We start from the raw sequence: 14,260 nt of genomic DNA on the forward strand, positions 1-14,260 counted from the left end.
CTCCAGACGTGGAGTATAACCTGGTGGTCATTCGGAAGCACTTATTGCAGACACTGTGCAGAGAACAGAGCCACTTTTCCTGTTGAGATTTCCTCCCATGTTGTCAGCATGTCATACTTTCAGTAGGACAGGAGCCACAGGACAGGGAAAATGGGCAACACATGATGCCTGTATTGGGCCAGGTCTGGATGGGTTGGAAGCAGAGTAGAACAGAATGTGTTTTGGGAACTTTCCAGTTGAAAGCCCAGAGGAGTAGGGCTGGTGTGCTTGTAATAGATCACATTCCTCTCTGTTTTCAAAGCCAGTCTTTCTTGATGGAGGGGAAAGAGTAGGAGGGAATCTCTAAACTCTAGGGATGAATCCCTTCCTTGAGCCTTGTTTTATAGAGACTTTGGGGTGAGAATAAAAGATGTCATTCCCATTTGTGCCCATCCTTGTAAAAATGCAGCATATATTTAAACATCATTGCTAGCAGAATTCGAAATACCTCAGGTGAGAAATGATGCATCTTGCAAAATTGATCTGACTTTTAGGAATGTTGCATGTGTTGAGTGGTGTGCTATGTGTACATGCATGTGTGCATGCATGCAACCTGTGTGCTTCCAGAGCATCTTAAATTATGGCATCCTGACTCTCACCATACATGCTTACAACTGTCTGAATGCTGCTGTGCTTCCAGTTGCTGAGCTCAGTGCTTCGGTCTACCTGGTTTACTACTGAATACAGAGCTTGGCTTTGTAGGTCCTCAGTAAATCTTTGTTAAATGGAAGAATGGATGACTGATCTGCACGTGCATTTTGGTGAGTTTCTCTTTCTTTTTGAGCATAGTCTTGCTTCTGTGTCTCTACGTATCTGTCTCTCTGAACTCACGTCCCTTGTCCCTTCATCTCCTTTTATCTTTTTTAGTCTTTTTGTTGTCCCTTCCTTCATTTCTCTCCACATAACCCCATCCTAGACACATACACACAGACTCCATCTCTTTTCTCTAATCTGTTTTCTTAAATTACATACACTCAGGAATCTTAGAGATGGAAAGAAACTTAGAAATCAGGTAGGTGAATTTCTGCATTTTCTGTTTGAGGAAACTATGTCCAGAAAGATCACCATGTACTAAGGAGCAAAGGTAGTTTCCATGTTGTCTTTTTGCAGAAGTTTTATTTTTAACAGCTTTATTAAGCTATAGTTCATATACCCTATAATTCACCCACTTAAAATGTACAATTCAATGGTTCTTAACATATTGAGAGAATTATGCAGCCATCACCACTCTTTCATTCCAGAAAATTTCATTCCAAAAATAAGCCCAAAAAGAAATAACTATACTTATTGTCACTCCCAATTTCCCTCATCCTTCCAGCCCTAAGCAACCACTAATCTACTTTCTATCTCTACAGATTTCTCTATTCTTGACATTTCATATAAAGGCAATCATGCAAAAAAAAAAAAACAAAAAAAAAAAAACAAAAAAAAAACAAAAAAAAAAGGCAATCATGCAATCATACAACATACGGTCTTTTGTGACTGACTTCTTTCATTTAGCATAAAATTTTCAAGGTTTATTAATATTTTAGCACGTATCAGTACTTCAGTCCTTTTTATGGCTGAATAATATTCCACAGTATTAATATACCACATTTTATTCATCTGTTAATTAGTTGGACATTTCATTCATTTTCACTTTTTAGCTATTATGAATAATGCTGCTATGAACATTGTGTACGTGTTTTAATTTCTCTTGGATATATATCTAAAGTGGAATTGGTGAGTCATCTTGTAAATCTATGTTTAAAATATTGAGGAACTGCCAGTGTGTTTTCCAAAGTAGCTGTATGATTTTACATCTCTACCAGCAGTGCATAAGGGTCCTAAATTTTCCATATCCTTATCAATATTTGTTTTCATCTGTCTTTTTTACTGTATCCATTTTAATGGGTGTGAAGTAGTATCTTATTGTGGTTTTGATAGCGTCCTTGATAGCTAATGATATTGAGCATCTTTTTATATGTTTATTGGACATTTGTATATATTCTTTGGAGAAATGTCAATTTGATTATTTTGGCCATTTAAAAAAAGATTTTATTTATTTATTCATCAGAGCGAGGCAGAGACATAGGCAGAGGGAGAGGCAGGCTCCCTGAGGGGAGCCTGATGTAAGACTTGATCCCAGGACCCCAGGATCATGACCTGAGCCAAAGGCAGATGCTCAACCACTGAGCCACCCGGATGCCCCTCTTTTGGCCATTTTAAAAGTATCTGTCATTTTATTATTGATTTGTAAGAGTAGTTCACATATTCTGAATATAAGTCTCTTATTAGATAAATCATTTGCAAATATTTTATTATATTTTGTGGGTTGTATTGTCACTTCTCAGTGATATTACTCACAGTGCAAAGTTTTTACTTTTGGTAAAATCCAATTTATTTATTTTTTCTTTTGTTGCTGATGTTTTGGTATTGTATCCAAGAAGGTATTGCCTAACTCAAGGACACAAAGATTTACTCCTATGTTTTCATCTAAGAGCTTTACAATTTCAGCTTTTCTGTTTAGGCATTTGACCCATTTTGAGCTAATTTTTGTATATGGTATAAGGAAGAGATCCAATTTTATTCTTTAGAATGTGGATATTCAGTTATTCCAGAATTACTGGTGAGGACTGTTCTTTTTCCATTGAATTATCTTGGCACTCTATTGAAATCCATTGACTCTACATGGAAGGATTTATTTATGGACTCATGACTCTCTTCCATTAATATGTATGTCTATCCTTGTATAGTATCTTAGTGTCATACTGTCTTACTGTAATTCCATATATTAAGTTTTTAAATTGAGATATGTAAGTTTTCCTTTTTTCCCCTTCTTTTTTCGAGATTGTTTTGGTTATTCTTGCTCCCTTGCATTCCCATAGGAAATTGGGGATCTCTTTGTCAATTTTTGAAAAAGAAAAAAAAAGGCAGCTAGGATTTTAATAGGTATTGTGTTGAATCTGTAGATCAATTTGGGAGCTATTTCTACCTTAACAATATTAAGTCTTCTGATTCTGGGGCACTTGGGTGATGCAATTGGTCGAGCATCCGAATCTTGGTTTTGGTCATGATCTTAGGGTTGGGGGATCAAGCCCCACATGAGTTTCCATGCTCAGCTTGGAGTCTGCTTGAGCCGCTCCCTCCCTTTCCCTCTGCCCCTCCTTTAAAATGGATGAATCTTTTTTTTAAAAAAAGTCTTCGGGTAATCCCTGGGTGGCTCAGCGGTTTAGTGCCTGCCTTTGGCCCAGGATATGATCCTGGAGTCCCAGGATCAAGTCCCACATCGGGCTCCTTGCATAAAGCCTGCTTCTCCCTCTGCCTGTGTCTCTGCCTCTCTCTCTCTCTCTGTGTCTCTTGTGAATAAATAAATAAAATCTTAAAAAAAAAAAGTCTTCTGATCCATGAACATGGAATGGTGTTCCATCTATTGAAGTCTTCTTTAATTTCCTTCAACAATGTTTTGGGGGATCCCTGGGTGGCTCAGCGGTTAAGCACCTGCCTTTGGCCCAGGGCGTGATCCTGGAGTCCTGGGATCGAGTCCCACGTTGGGCTCCCTGCATGGAACCTGCTTCTCCCTCTGCCTGTGTCTCTGCCTCTGCCTCTGTCTCTGTGTCTCTCATGAATAAATAAATAAAATCTTTAAAAAAATGTTTTGTCATTTTCAGAGTACACATTTTTAATTTCTTTTGTTGAATATATTCCTAAGTATGCTAAGATTTTTGATGCTATTATTATGTTCTCTTAATTTCATTTTCAAATTGTTCATTGCTAGTGTATAGAAATACAGTTGAATTTGTATATCAATCTTGTATTCTGCAAACTTGTTGAACTTATTTTTTCAAATAATTTTTTAGCGGATTCCTTAGGATTTTATATACACAAGTTTACACCATCTACAAATAATGGTAGTTTTACTTTTTCAAAACTAGAATTTTGGATCCCTAGTTCAGAGCATTTTTATTTCTTTAGAGGATCCTGAAAGGAGCTTTGTGGCTGGCTTGAAAAATACTAAAGCAGTTATTCCCAAAAATTCATTGATCCCAAATCCTAAGATTGAGTGTTTGAAAGAGATTTTAATTTAAAGTTGATACAGCCAAAAGATTCTATTAATAGCTGCATTAGTTTGATAGGGACCCATAACAAAATACTGTAGACCAAGTGGTTTAACCAACAGAAATCAATTTTCTCACAGTTCTGGAGATGTCCAAGATCAAGGTGTTGGTAGATTTGGTGTCTCCTGTGGTCTCTCTTCTTGGCTTGCAGATGACCACCTTCTTTCTGTGTCAGCATGTCTTTCCCCTGTGCAGGCATATCCCTGGTGTCTCGCTGTGTGCCCAAATTTTCTTTTCTTATAAGAATACCAGTCAGATTGGATCAGGGCTCATCCTAACAGCCTCATTTTAACTTAATCACCTCTTTTACAACCTATCTCTAGATATGGTCACATTTTGAGGTGCTGAGGAGTAAGTCTTCAACATATGAATTTGAGGACACAGTTCAACCCCAAACAATAGCCTATGGGTTTTCCTCTGAGAGATCTGGTCTCTGGTTAGTTGCAACTAGTGAAGCCAGAATTTGCTGAAATAACCCATTCACATGACCACTAAATGACATTGCCTTTCAGCCAGAATTAAAAAGCACTGCCTATAGTCCCTGAGATAAAGGATTCTCATGTGTGGTTTTGCATGTACCTTGAGCTCAATTAATTTTCTCTACAGCCACATCAAGGAAGATCAGTAACCAGACATGCATATAAGCCCTAGAACCTCTATTTATACTGACTGCTTAAAAAAAACAAACAAACAAAAAAACAAAACAGGGACACCCGAGTGGCTCAAATGGTTAAGCAACTGCCTTTGGCTCAGGTCATGATCCCAGGGTCCTGGGATCCAGCCCTACTTTGGGCTCTCCACTCAGTGGGGAGTCTGCTTGCCCTCTCCCTCTGCGCCTCTCCCCATGTGTGCTCCCCGTTTCTCTCTCAAATAAATAAGTAAAGTCTTAAAAAAAAACAAAAAGTAAAAGTAATTCCAAATCCTGCTGTGTAAAAAATATGGTGATGGACTTGCATGAGGAGTCCTTCTGTGAAGTAAAATTAGAAGTTCTTAAATGGAAAGATTCCTGTGAAGTGAACTTTAAACTTCTTAAAAAGCTCACTCTAATTTTGTTCTCTTTGTGGAGTGAAGGGTTAGTTTTGGAAGCTCAAGATGTAAGTATTCTTTGCTCTGTACTTCTTATAGTAGCCAAAAGCAAGATGCTGCTGATCTCAATTACATCAGTAGGAACTTTCCTCCAGGTCATCTGAGTTGAGGCATCATCCCACCTTGGCTGGTGGACTTATCTCCCTCTTTCCTTTGCATAGTTTCTGCTCCCTTTTTCAGTCTTATTTTTAACTTTCTTGCCCTTTGAGTGTTTTTATTGACATGTGGCCACAAACCCTTTTAGGAAGCAGGCATTTATAAATCACCCACAGAGAAATCAATAAAAATCAGTTTAATCCACAGTATGACTGATTACCCTCCCCCGGATAACCAGGATCCTGCAGGCTCAGCAATTATACCCATGAGGGTATACAAGAAGGGTGAAGGATAAGGGGGCACTACATTCTGAAAGAGGCAATGAGCTGCCAGCTCCCAGAGGCTCAAGGAAGGGATGGACTTGGCTTCTATCCATGCACTTCTCATCCAGCCTCAGGGGAGAGTTCTGTGTTTCCATTTCATCCAGCTCAGATTTTTCCAACCACATCAGGGGCATTTTCTTATCTTCTGAGGATCTGCTTCAGAGCTAAAGTATCTGCTTCAGAACTAAAGTATCTTCTTCGAGCCTCAAGAAAGGGCAGTAGGAATAAATTGCTGTATTTGTAGGGGGTGGGGGAAGGTGGGAGAGTATATTGCTGTAGCACAGAGGCATGGAAGACAATAGAAGCTCTATCAAGCTGTCTGTTGTCAGGCTACTGCTTTTGGTCACCATGAGTTGGGGGAGGCCGTCCCTCTAGCCAGAGCTCCAGGGAGTCAAAAGTCTGAAAGTCATTATACAGAAGCTGAAAGGTAGGCCTAGAGAGAGGTATGACTGGCCCAAGGTCACAGAGTGCTTTCATAACCAGCTCACAAAGAAATGAGTCCATTGCTTTGAAATCCTAGTTCTCTTCCAAGAGAATCTTTGCTTAGAAAATGCAGATTAATGGGGAGTCAAAACTAAAAAAAAAGTAAGTCTACATAGAAAAATATTAATCGGTTCATTAAAAATGAGTATGTCAAATTGCCCACTGTAAGGACCATGAGGGTCATCAGACCATTTGGACCAACCAATAATGCCCTCTTGGAAATGGGACTATACTAACCTTTGGAAGAGAATTTCCTAGAAGGGGCTTTCCTTCTCCTCTCCATCAGCAAAAACATTCCAACTTCAAGGCACAGGGTGCTGGGGTCAGGTAGTAGGAGGCAGCAGGACTGTTCATGGTGCACTGAGGGCAGGGGCCTCCCTGAACCAGGAATTCAGAACCAGGGCTGCAACAAAAACCTCACAGCCCATGAAGGCCTGATTTTACTTCCTAGCTGTGCCTGTTTTCTCCAAGTTGTATATCTTTATTAATCCAGCCCTGGTCCTGTAGCAAGTCTTGCCCCCTTTCCCCTCAGGGGCTTTTTTGGAGATGTGTGCATTTAAATTGGGTTAAGGAATTATTTGATTCTGTTCAACATTTGTCAAACTCTGATTATGTATCAAGTGCCAGGGATACAAAGATGAGAAAGGTTGGGTTTTATTTTATTTATTTATTTATTTTTTAGGTTGGGTTTTAAAGGATAAGTAAGACTCTGCATAAAAACCACTGAGTTGCTCTCAGTTAAGTGGGAAAGGTTAACTTGCAAACAAATAATTGCAATTATGTTAGAGCAGGGTTGGTGAACTTTTTCTGAAAAAAGCCAAATAGTAAATATTTTAGGTTATATGAGTCAGTTAGAGGCTGTCTCAGCTACTCAACTCTGCCGTTGTAATGCAAAAATGGCCATAGGCAATAACAAATTATTGATTGTGGCTATGTTCCAATAAAACTTTCTTTATATAAAAACAGTCAGTTGGTCAGATTTGGTTCACAGGCCATAGTTTGCTGAACCCTGTGTTAGAGAAATGTCATAATAATATACAAAACAAATAATAATAACAGTAATAGTAATAAAAGCTACCATGCTGATAGCTAACTCTGCTAGAGACCCTATACCAGGCATTGTCTCTATGATTCATATATATTTGCATGATTATTTTTCATAAGAACTTGTGAGGACACTGAGATTCAACAGCCAAGGTCACAGAGCTAGGAAATGACAAACACAAGGTAAAGCCCAACTCTGTTTGGCCCTATAGTCTATGTTCCCAAATAAACAACTTAAAACTCTGAAAGGAAATGGGCAGAAGGAGTTCATACGGTGAGGATCATGAGGTGGTTCCTAAAGGATGAGTAGAGTCTTCCGTGGAGGCAGATGGGAGAGATAGGCCTTTGAGGCAGAGAGTGGCACGGAGGTTTGAAAACACATGGAACATTTTGGAAACAGGGGCATTGGATGATGTTGGGGTGTGGGATGCCTTGGTAGTGGCTAGAGAAGAAACAAGAGAAGTTGGTAGCTCAGAGCAGAAAGTCTGGCATATGTGCCAGAGACCTTGGACTTTATCCATGGATCAGGGATTTCCTAGGTATCAGTCTTCTAAATATGCTGCATCAGGCTCCCCTGAGGGCCTGTTAGCCATACAGATTCCTGGGCCTGTCCCTGGATATTTTGATCCAGTAGAACTGGGATAGAAACAGGAGTATGCATTTTATCAAATACCTCAGATGATTCTAGTAAGCATTCTCAGATTTAAGAATCAGTGCATGAAGAGCCACTGAAATATTTTACTCAAGAGATAAATATAACCAAAGTTGCTTTAAAAAGGCCACTTCTACTTGGAAGATGGATTATTTATTAGGAGAATGAACCCTCTCAGAGGTCCATTTCTGGTTAGTTATCAGCTTCTCTCATCTAGAAGTACAGACAAGAAATTTCCAGAAGTTTCTGCATTTCCACAGGCTTTTAAAGAATGACTCTGCTTGAACCGTGGGTTGAACTCTATACTGTTAACCAAGTAGTTAATTTAAGGAGAGATAATATACAAGTAACAAACTGCAATTAAGCAGAACATATGTGAATTTGATGTTAAGGACAATACCTTCTCCATGATGAATCAACTGATGAGTCCTTAGCAAGAAAAACATCTTCTGGTCCTCTGGTGCTGGTGGGGTGGTAGTTGAGAACAGTGTTGCTGGTTCTGTGTTGCCCTGGAAGCTTCAGCATGGTGTGATGAATAGAACCCTAGGTTTGGAGTCAGACTACCCTGAATTCAAATCCCATTGAAAGTGCTTAGTAGTAGGGACACCTGGGTGGCTTAGTGGTTGAGCATCTGCCTTCGGCTCAGGGCATGATCCCAGGGTCCTGGGATTGAGTCCCCCATCGCGCTCACCACAGGCAGCCTGCTTCTCCCTCTGCCTATGTCTCTACCTCCTCTCTCTCTCTCTCTCTCTCTCTCATGAATAAATAAATTCTTTAGAAAGAAAGAAAGTGCTTAGTAATTGTGATGCCTGGAGCAAATTATCCTTTCTGAGCTTCAGTTTTCTCACCTGTAAAATGGAAATAATAATTCCATGCAGGATATTGCAAGGACTGAATAAGATGAAGGATATAAAGAGTCTGACAGAGTACCTGGTACAATAAATATTGGTTCTCTTCTGCCGATGTCTCAAAATTGTTTTCATGCACTTCCCATCTTTCCATTGTGGAAAGATGACAACTCCCTGGAGAGAAATCCTCTATGGTTACTTCCTGCCTCATATTATCAAGCAGTCACTGTTGCACAAGCCTGTTTATGAGGAACACACTGAAATTCATGTGCCTCAGGCCACCAGAGTTTGTTGTTGAGAGAGCCATTCCCAAACTCCTGCCTTAGCCTTCCTCACCACCATTTCACAACACTCTTTACAATAGCCTGTTCTCAAGTGGTGCCTAAAGACTCAAATCCTGTGGCTATTTGCATAGATTTGAGTGTCGAGGGAACTTCTCTGTTTTACTTTAACCCATGGTTTCTTGTGGCCACAGCCTCTGTCCAAGTTCTGAGCTGACCAAACTGCAAATGCATTTCAGTTCAGATTCCCTTGATGCCCCTGGCCAAGATCCACAACTGTTCCCATCCCCTCCACTGGTCTCGGTGGGCAAGGTGTGAGCTTCTTCCTTGTCCCGCAAACTGGAGTTCTCATTCCAAACTGTGGGGCTGGGGTTCAGGGCAGCAAACCTGCTCACAAAGCCTCTCAATGCCCAGGTCTTGGGGCCTGTTCCCTTGGGAACAGTTAGCAGTCAGATCCTATCCAACTTTTAACTGAGGAATAGGTGGAGTGAGTTCCTGGTGGTCATCTGGAAGAAAGCAACAGTGCTTGAAAATCATTTGAAGGTTGAAATTTAACTCAATAAACATGTCATTATATTCACCAGGTTAGCTTTTATGCAGAAACAAGGAAGTGGGTCAAAGCTAATTCTTCCTTTAGAGCCTAAGTATATGTTTAAATGTATACATGTACAGTGGAAGGAAGGGTGGGGGGCAGGCACTGTGGGGGTGGAAGATTCAAAGGTTTGGACTGGGGTTTCTGAGAGGATGCTGATTTCATCAATATGGGCAGAGAATGCAGAAGGAGAACTGGGTTCTGAGGAAAGGAGCATGGTGATATGTTTAGAGAATAACTTAGGGCAAGCTCATTTGCTCTATATCTGAATATTCCAGCTCAGACTCTTATGTAGGCAGCAGAGCAGCAACATGAGAGAAACCTTTGGTGTCCAGAAAGACCCTGTACAACCCACTTTACAAAGCCTAAGCTGTTTGTACCAGTAGAAATTCTTTTTTTTTTTTTTTTTTAAGATTTTATTTATTTATTTGAGACAGAGAGCACAAGTGAGGTGGGGGGAGTGGCAGAAGGAGAAGGAGAAGCAAGCTCCCCGCTGAGCAGGGATCTTGATCCCAGGGCCCTGGGATCATGACCTGAGCCAAAGGCAGACGCTTAACCAACTGAGCCACCCAGGCACCCTGGTACCAGTAGAAATTTTTTATTGCAAGTGTCAAAAAACAACAACAACAACAACACAAGACAGTTTAAGCAAAAAGGGGGTATTCATTGGTTCTTGAAACATAAAAGGCCAGGGATATCAGGCACAGCTTCTTTAGGGCATCAGATGACAGCCTCAGGGCCTAGTTTCTAGCTCCTTGATATCTTCTCTTTCACATCAATTCCATTCTTAGGCAATAAGGGTTCTGTTTTCACCCCCTTACATTTAAGATCTGCAGCTAAGAATCTCCTTCCCAGCAAAATCTTATTGAGTCTCATTGGTTCTGGGTAGGTTACGTGCTCACCCTTGAACCAATCACAGTAACCGAGGGGATGTGATACAAAGATGTCCAGAGGCAGCCTCCAGCTCTGGTGTTGCCACTTAGACCCCTCACCTCTGATTGATGACTGCTCTCCATGGGCAACATGGACCCCAAACTCATGGGGTAGAAAGTGGATTTCAGGCTGGCAAATTAGCCCAACCCTCTACTGTAGAGATGGGAAGACTACGGCCTGAATGGTAAAGGATCCCACTGCCACACAGGTGGATGGCTTCACAGTCTGCTCTTCCCTCCCCGAGACAGCCCATCACTGAGCCTCTGCAATTCTTCCTTTGGCCTCCTGAAGTACATATTAGGCTACACTGTGCCCTGAAGTTCAGCACCAGGTTTTTGGGCCTATTTCCATGGCTTCTGAGAGCTGGGATTCCCAGAGTGGAGATACACAGGGGCAGGGACTTGAGCTGGGGCACTCCATCTCAGCAGGCAAGAGCTATCTCTTCTGTTTGTCTTAGCTGATGCAGCTGCTTCCCATCTACTCCAGGGGATGCTGTGAGAAAGACTTTCAGTTCCATGCCTCAGTTTCAATTGTCCTTGCTGGCCCTGAGGTAGGGCTGTGATCTGGAACAATCAGGATCCCTCATAAGGACTAGTGACTTGCTCTATATCACACAATCAGGAAATCAAGTTAGTACTAAAACCTAAGTCTCCTGTACCCAAAATGGTGTCTTTGGCCCTTCTTGAGCGAGGACCCATTCTTGATCTTCTCCAACCTCAGCAGAGATAGAACAAGAATATTGGGAGAGGTTTTTCCTTATGAGGGATCCTGATTGTTCCAGATCACAACCGTACCTCAGGGCAGCAAGGAAAATTAAGGCTGAAGTATGGAACTGAAAGTCTTTCTCACAGCATCCCCTGGTTGGGAAGCAGCTGCATCAGTTAAGACAAACAGAAAAGATAGATATTCCCTGCTGAGATGGAGTGCCCCAGCTCAAGTCCCTGTCTCCTGTTTATCTCCACTCTGGGAGCGGAATGTAGTAGGCCATATGAAAAGTGAGTTTTGATTCCTGGAGTCTTTGTTTTCAAGGGAGGGATACACCAGGTATCAGCAATTGCTCTGGACCTATGCTATGTTTCCACAGCTTGGGGCATAAAGGAAAGCTCTGCCATCAGGCTTGGCAGATGCGATTAATGTACAGGAAACAGAGACCACTCTGTGGCAGCTGGGGGCAGCTGAGAGCTACCATAGACCAGAGAGCACGTAGTATCCTGGAAGGGCAGGGAAAGCTTCCTGGGAAGGCAGCTGGAAGGACACACCTCAGAGCCCAGGGCCTAACATAGTACCTGACACTAAGGAGGCACCCACTAAGCATTTATTGAATGAATGAATGACTTAGGCAGGCACTGTAAAGGCCATCTTTTCCTTTGGACCTTCTGAAACCAGTTCCCACATTTAGAATTCTATGATCACTTCCGAGAACAAAGCTGAGAAGGGAGGGGGAGAAGAGGGAGAAGTAGGAGGGAGAAACTGGCAAAGAGAGGACAGGCATACTGGGAACTGGATATTTATTTATTTATTTATTTATTTATTTAGACTGGGGTTAGGGGTCTTGCTGAGTCAAGAAAGAAGTTTTATTTTTATTTGGAAAAAAGTTCCCAAGGTGATAGGGTGCTGATCCTGGGTGGCCCTTGACACATCTCATGTCTTGGATAAAACTCGACTTGTCTTTCTCCATCCTTGTTCCCATCCTAAGGAATGAATGTCTTCAGACACAGAAGCCAAAAGTTCCAAGGAAGAGGTTGTTAGCTGAGATTGGGCCCCCCTTTTGTCTTCTGAGAGAGTCTGCAATGTGCAGTGTGGGCAAAACTAGTTGTGGTCAGAGTCCCATCAAGCTGTTCAGTTCCTCTGGCCTTCTCCCTGAAATGAGACCACAGTTCCCAGAGGCCTGCCTCACAGGAGTGAGAGATTCCAGGTTCTGGATTCCAGGACCTCAAATATCAGAGTCTGTCTGCTAATTAGAGCAGGAGTTCTATGTTCATATGTTCATATGTTCAGGTTTGGCTTCGGAGACTATGACCACTTTGCAAACCTTTATAGCTCAACTCTTCTGTAGGGGGTAGATGGTTCCAGGAGTGTCATGGCAGCAGACACTAGGGTGATGACACACTTGCACATGTGCCACTGGCAGTAATTTGGGGAACACTTTAACTGGATTTCAAAGTGGAGCTGCATGGAAGGGTCAGTGGGGCTGCTCTGTGGCTTCCTATAGGATTTAAGTTAAAGCTGCAAGTCCCATTGAGAAGTGAATCCTAAAAGTCACTTTGCAAAGTACTCCTAGATGGTCAAGAGGCATGTAGGTGGCAGAGGAGGAGGCCCTGCTCTTTGTGAGGTTTTAGTTGGTAAGAACCCCATGGGGAGAATCTGTACACCTGTATGTCAGAGAAAACAGGAAACCCACTTACATCATTGAGAGAAAAACTCAGCTATTAACTTGGGCAAGCTCAGTAGGAACAGGGAACCTGCATATGCAGCAGCCCAGATGATGGGTGCTCATATTGCTTAAGTAAGAGGAAAACAGGGTGTTGTCTTCCCCAGGTCCCACATGAGGAACTCCAAGGCCATGATGGGGCCACAAGTGGAATCAGCCCTGGAGGGGTCATTTGACTTCCCTAGGCTTCCTGAAACCCCAGGGTCTGAACTCTTAACTACTCTGTATCAGAGTCTGTAACACATTTTCTTCTGCTCTCTCTCTCATTCATTCATTCACTTACTCATCTATTCAAGAAATCCTGGCAGATGAATTTTATGCTGTCCCTGCCGTCAAGGAGTATACTGTTTAGGACATGATTCTTAATGAAGTGTGGCTGAGAAGGGGGAAGAAAGAGGGTGGTGGGGATAGTGTGCCCAATGGAGGGCCTCATCAGAGTTCACTGGAGGACAATTCACGCTTCTGCACCCTGAGATTTATGCTCTGTTAGTTAATAGAAATTTGTCATATGCTTTAGGGGGATTGGGTAGCAAAAAGGCTGAGAACTGCCTGGGCAGTAAACAAATGAATATAAGACAAGGCGAAGAGCCACAAGGCAAAGGAAAACAGGGGTCTGTCAGAGTCCAGATGAGTGACATCAGAAGAGGGAGTCAGGGCAGGCTTCCTGGTAGAAGTGACATTTGAACAGAGTACTAAAGGATGAATAAGAATTGGCCAGGGAATTCCAGACAGGAGAGTCCACAGAAAAGTTCAGACAAGCACATGCTGAAACGAGAATCAATAATGCCTAGGTAATGTATGATTATCATTATGCATGATATGCATATGCATTATGCATAACTATCCTCTCTAAGTAATTTTTCAGGACATCAAAGAGACTCTTTTTTCCCTTTAGCAACCCCATAATTTATTATGCAAGTAAGTCATGCTCATTGTGGGGGAAAAATGAAAAAATATAGGTATAAATATTTTAAAAATGTAAAATTAATTTTATTCATAATTCCCATTTGAAGATACCCACTTTAACATTTGGCTTTTAACTTTCTGGACTTCCCAGAGCTGGCAAACCAGAAAACCAAGCCTGTAAAGTACACAGGAAGGAGTATACCTAGGTTGTAAGTGAAGGCTTGTACTGCACAAAGTGACTTTTTAATCAATATTCTTTTTCTCAGAGGTGAGTAAAATAACATTTCTTAAGTATCTACTATGTGCTGCATACATGCCTTATTTTATTAGAATCTCATCACAACCCTTTGAAAGAAGTATCTTAGCCCCATTTTCCAAATGACAGCCTGATCCCAGAGAACACTCACTGCTTTGTCAAGGGTCACTGAGATGCAAGGGCCAGAGCCATG

At 41.7% G+C, this 14,260-nt stretch overlaps 2 protein-coding genes across 22 annotated transcripts in view; one reads left to right on the forward strand and one right to left on the reverse strand.

Annotated features, from left to right (window-relative positions):
- Positions 1–14,260, forward strand: part of IRAG1 (inositol 1,4,5-triphosphate receptor associated 1) — a 125,839-nt gene that overhangs the window by 21,952 nt on the left and 89,627 nt on the right. The gene's annotated exons all lie outside the window — the stretch shown is intronic.
- Positions 12,017–14,260, reverse strand: part of LOC144294674 (uncharacterized) — a 133,754-nt gene continuing 131,510 nt past the window's right edge. For all 17 annotated transcript variants that reach the window (XR_013362068.1, XR_013362071.1, XR_013362058.1 and 14 more), the window contains one exon: positions 12,017–12,334. The gene's annotated coding sequence lies outside the window, so the exon portion shown is untranslated. The remainder of the gene's footprint in view (positions 12,335–14,260) is intronic.

This window comes from Canis aureus, chromosome 23 (assembly GCF_053574225.1).
Source record: "Canis aureus isolate CA01 chromosome 23, VMU_Caureus_v.1.0, whole genome shotgun sequence".
In the NCBI taxonomy this organism is placed as follows: domain Eukaryota; kingdom Metazoa; phylum Chordata; class Mammalia; order Carnivora; family Canidae; genus Canis; species Canis aureus.